Source organism: Arachis hypogaea, chromosome 16, assembly GCF_003086295.3.
Source record: "Arachis hypogaea cultivar Tifrunner chromosome 16, arahy.Tifrunner.gnm2.J5K5, whole genome shotgun sequence".
In the NCBI taxonomy this organism is placed as follows: domain Eukaryota; kingdom Viridiplantae; phylum Streptophyta; class Magnoliopsida; order Fabales; family Fabaceae; genus Arachis; species Arachis hypogaea.
The window spans coordinates 31,493,986-31,499,985 of NC_092051.1; positions in this window are offsets into that span (position 1 = coordinate 31,493,986).

Consider the following 6,000-nt stretch of genomic DNA (forward strand, 5'->3'; position numbering starts at 1 on the left):
ATAAAAATGTCTTCAGATTTGTGAATAACAATAATGTAAATAAAAGAAAGTAATAATAAACTGAAATACCTCAAATAACATTAATTCAAAAGAGTAATCTGTAACATGGAAGAATTCATAAATTAAATTGCAAAAGTAAATAAAAGGAAATATTGAACCTGATAAAGAGATAATCCTGAAAGCGAATAAAATCCTAATTCTAAATCCTAATCCTAAAGAGAGAGGAGAGAATCTCCCTCTCAAAACTAAATCTAAATCATAAAAACTAACTAAAGTGGAGACTCTCTTTGAATGGATGCATTCCCCCACTTCATAACCTCTGGTCTATGCCTTCTGGACTTGGATTTGGGCCAAAAAGGGCTTCAGAATTCACTATGAGCGTTTTTTGCAATTTCTGGTGCGTGGCCTCTGTCACGCGTTCGCGTGGGTCACGCGGTCGCGTCATTCGGAGTTTTCCTTGTCACGCGGTTGCATCAGTCATGCGTTCGCGTCACGCTCTCTTTGCACTGGCATGCGGCTGCATCGTCCATGCGATCGCGTGGCTGCCAGTTTCTTTACATACTCCGTTTTATGCTTTCCTTCCATTTTTGTATGTTTCCTTTCCATCCTTTGAGTCATTCCTACCTTAGAAGATCTGAAACTACTCAACACACTAATCACGGCATCGAATGGAAATAAAGATAATTAAAATAATTAATTTTAAAGCATAGGAAACATGTTTTTCACATACATCACATAATAAGGAAGGGAAAGTAAAATCGTGCAATTAATATGAATAAGTGGGTGAAGGATTGAATAAATCACTCAGATTAAGCATAAAATATATCATAAAATATGGGTTTATCAGACAGCTTAGATTGAGCTGCTTAGGCCAGGATTTTATTCCTTTGGGCCCTCCTAACCACTGATGCTCAAAGCCTTGGGCCCTTTTACCCTTGTCTTTTGGTTTTAAGGGCTATTGGCTTTTTCTGCTTACTTTTTATTTTTTTCTTTCCTTTTATTATTTTTTTCGCATGCAAGCTTTTTCTTTTTCTTTTTGCTGCTTTTTCTTGCTTCAAGAATCAATTTTCATATTTTTCAGATTATCAATAATATTTTTCCTTTTTTCTTATTCTTTTAAGAGCCAACATTCTAAAATTTCAACTTCAAATATGCACTGATTATTTCATATATTCAGAAAACAAAAGCAAATGACACCACATCAAACTAATTAAACTAATCTTATTTTAAACTTGAAATTCATGCATCTCTCAGTTCTTTTCAGGTAAAAAATTTTTATTTAAGCAAGGTGAGGGATATATGGAATATTTTACAACTTAAAGACATCAAATGCAAATGATCATGCAACTAGAACAAGAGAGCAGATAAATAAACAGACAAAAAATAGAAAAATAACAGGAAAGGAGTAAAAGAGAACGAATCCACCTGAATGATGGTAGCAGTGCTCCTCCTTGAGGATACCATGTAGTGCTTGATCTCTTCTATGTCACTCCTTTGTCTTTATTGAGGCGGTTGCACAGGCTCATGTGCATGCTCTCTAGTTTGCTCCATCCTCTTCTTCTATACTTACGAGTGGTAGAAGTCGCAAAGCAGAGCTTTTGCAATGTAACACCCTAACTATCAAAATGTCACGCTTCCGGCTGCGCCACTCTGATAGCTCGAGTATTACGACGACTCTTATAATATTTAATACTAAAATATGAGCCTATTTAAAACTTAAATCATATTATCGCGCAAGAGACTTTTTAATAGATAACATATATCCATACAAATATCAATCCTTACAGAGGATACCTATATATATACATATTAATAATTTTACAAGCATTACCTGATACAATTCATATCCCTCTTATAGAATGTATAAAGATAAAGGCGAGGAAAAACATAATATCTAAAAGAATACAATACATCATATAAACGGAAAATAGAATAAACTCTTCTTGACTTCCTCGTCCATATCCTGAAAAGAAAACACCTGTAGGGGAGTGAGAACATCGTCCTCGAAAGGGTTCTCACTATAGGGTTGCAGAATTGCTATAATAGGATACGTGAAAATAAAACCGTTATAGTGATTAATAACCGCCTTATGCATCTTTTCAAAACCAAAGATTTAATATCAAAATTCCAAAATTATTTCTGGAAGAGAAAACTGTTAACTCTTCAAAAATCCGAAAGCCTTTCTAAAAGTTTAGTTTTTCATGCATTTCTTAACCAAAAACACAAACCAAACACGACCTTCGGCCCATCTCATAATCAGTCACGGCCCTAGGCCCAAACAATTCAATCCACAACCAATCCATCACAATCCAACAGAGTTTCAGTTGCAACCACAAGTAGGAAAGCTCAAGCACAAACAGGCAGTTACATCAATTAGAACAAGTAACAGTTAAACACAATTAATCACTTAGGTAAACCAAGTAAAATATGCACACCCAAACAATGTCACATAGATGCATATGATGAATGCCTGTCCTAGTGGCTGATGAGTCTCATCTATCGGTTATAAAGTCAACCCGACAAGTCCTGGTAGCTAACCATTGGACTGTCCCTCTGTCGTGCATCCCTAACTCGAGTTATGCGTAATCATAATCATAATCACACAACACCACACTGGTGTTTATCCACGGGGGCGAGCTCATCTGGAACTTTCACAGTGTCCAGCCACACTTACGACATAGGGTCAGCAGAGTATCGAGTCTCAACCTGGAGCACGTGGTGGCTAGCCACTGCTTTTACCCAGGGAAACTCGTATTTCAGATAATTGGAAGTGCAACAATCACTTTATCAACTTAATAATCATCCATATTCATACTCAGCCATCCGGCTCATAACATATTCCACAATCAGCCATAAATCATTATTATATACAGCCATTCCGGCTCATAACATAATAGCACTTCTACCATCCAACATCATAAAACTCGTAAAATCATCATTCAAGCCATAAATCACTTTTCTCAAATCACTTTTCTTTGAAATCAAATTCAATTCATCCCAGTCTTAACTTCAAAAATCCACATTTCTCAAATCACTTCTAGCTTATAAGCCATCTTTCTCAAAAGAAATTTCTTCTTTCAAGACAAGCCACATTTTCACAACATCCTTCTAAAACTTCCAAACGATTCAGCAACTAGGCCAAATTAAAAATCTCTTTTGAAAGATCCAAAAATCAGTCATCCTAAAACAGAATTTGGTAATAAAAATTTCTCAACAGAGTCTCAAGACTTTAGGGAAGTACAACCTATCTCAATTTCTTAAAGATTTATTGAAACTCTTAAAATCATATATTCTTGGTTTAAGTAAATAGAAATAGAATTTATTATAAAACCGAATCATATAAAGTCATAAGTCCTAACCCAATCCAAAACCAATTCACTTGAAATAGATCCAATCCATGTAAATCAAAACCACTTTCAGGTTCCTTCTTAAAACCAATTCTCTGACTTCTCCCAAAATGTCACAAACGCAATTATTCAATCAAAAGTCCAATTTCCTTTAAAGTCACTAAAATCTCCTCTGAACGAAATTCTTAAGTCTAACTAAAAGCAAAAGCCTTTTTTATATAAAAAAAATCAATACTAGAACATAATACTTTTCTTCAGTTATTCAAAATGGTAAAATAATTCCTTTCTAAGTAAATCAAACTCAAGACATATAGTTTACTTAAATAAATTAAACTTGAAAACATAACTATTTTCTTCATAAATCAAATAATACAATTTCTCAAATCCAAACGTTTCTAAATAACTTTTCAAACAAAGTCTAAGATTTTTATAGAAATTTCGGCAGCACCTCCCCTAAAACTTGGACTTTGCCACCCTTTTCGGGACCCAACCAAACCATTCCTCAATCCTTTTCAATGGTCCAAAACCTAAAATCAGTTCAAAAGCAAGCTAAATCCAATAGTCACCTCATTTTCATATCTCAAGGAAACCATTTCAAGATCAAATCATTATCAACCGATTAAACTCATTTCCAAAATTTTAAAGAAATAGTTCAGCAACAATCCATTTTTCAAAATCAAACAATAATCCAATCAAACATATAATCATATTCATCCAAGTCAGTCAGGCAATACATAAGACTTATTCAATCACTAAAAAGTATATAATTCTCACATCAGTATCCATTTATACTAATTCCAAAATATAAAAATGGCTTTTTAGAAAAACTCCTACGTCAAAGTCAAACCTTTTAAAATTAACGCGTCAAGAGTCCTCTTTCTATTCCTAACTCACGGTAGAAACCTCAGTGATTCCCAGGCAATACCAACAGCAACAATCAAGGTTCACAGCAACGATGACTTATCTGACGTAAATTGGGATTAATGCGAAATGGATATTAAATGAAATTAGAACATAATTGTTAATAGAGTATCGCGGTAACAAGGAACGAAACCAATTATTCTCACCACGAGAAATGAAGCGAGACGACATCGTAGTAGCTTTCATTTTAATCATACAATTTCCGAATCTTAACCCTGAGATATTATCATCGCAAAATTCTCAATAATTGATAATAGAATACTAACACCGAGAGTTCGAAATAAAATATACTTACGATAATAGCAGAATGGACGAGCCGCCATCCCAAACTGACTCGGCAGCAGCTCCGATAGTGGCCAGAAGCTCCGGTGGATCAACTATAATAACCACACAGCATCAAAACCTTCTTGAAATCTAAAAGGACAGAAACCATAATTAAAATCCTTACCGGCAGAGCGATCTCCGGTGGCAGAGGCAGCTTCGTCCCATCTCATCCATAATCAACCCCGACGGAGATGAAAGCTGGCAGTAACAGCGGCAGTTCTGACAGAGGCGACGCCAACGACGCGAGCAGCGGCTGGGCACGGTGGTTGGACCCCAGCTCAGCCTCAGATCTCTCTCTCACTCTCTCTCTCTCTCTCTCTCCTCTGCTCCCAAGCTCTCTCTGGCTCGACCATAAGTGACGTCGATGACGGCGCGGGTACAGCCGCGGCAACGATGGGCTTCACGGTGACTCCCTCTCGCGCGTCCTCTGTGCGCGACTCCAACGGCGGAAGATCGGCGAGGACGAGCTCCTCTAGCTCGCGTGTGGAAGCTGCTCCTTCGAACCCTCTTCTGGACTCGGCTCGACAGCGATGGCTCCACGGCGAAGGTGAGCTCGTGGCAGGCGCGACGCTCTTCTCCCTCTTCGATCAGATGATGACGCGATGGCGGCGGTGATGCCCAGCATGCCAGCGCGATCTTCTTCCTCTCCTTCTCTCCTTCTCCGCGGCCCTTTCCCCTTTACCAATTCTTCTTTCTTTTTCTTTCTTTCTTCTTTCTTTCAGTGTGAAGGAAAATTGTGTGTGTGGGTTGTTTGGTGAGAGCGGTGCGGCGCTGAGGAGAGTGGATGAGGGTTAAGGTTTAGGTAAAATTAGGTTTAGGGGTAGTTTTGTAATTTCAAATAAAAATGCTATTTGTTCATCAATTTTACAAATTATTTTCAATAAAATGTTCAAATCCGTGAATTAGAGATAATATAATTAATTTCTTTTTTTTCTAAAACATCAGTATTAATATTTTAAAATATTAATTATTTAGTCCAAATCATATAAAATTCTTATTATTTCATAACTACTAACATTATACTTTAAATATAGAAAATAACTTAATAATTATGAAATTAAGTAAAATCTTCATTTTAATTATCAAAACTTGATTTAATTATTCTCAATGAAATAATTTCTAAAAATAAAATCTCTAATAATATATAAATTTGAAATCAGCTCATAATAAAGACTTTTCAAAAGTTCTGGGTCTTACATGCAACACGAAACTTAAGAGTTTTGCTCATCCTCGAGCAAATATGATCAATGGGGTAGGTGGAGCTTCTGTGGGACCTCTTGGTCCTAAGAGGCTAGGGTATTCCAGATTCCTTGCCCCTCTGCACTAGCGTTTGAACGCCCAGGGGCTGCTCCCTGGCTGGTGTTCAACGCCAGCAATGCTCCCCTCTTGGGGCGTTGAACGCCCAGGA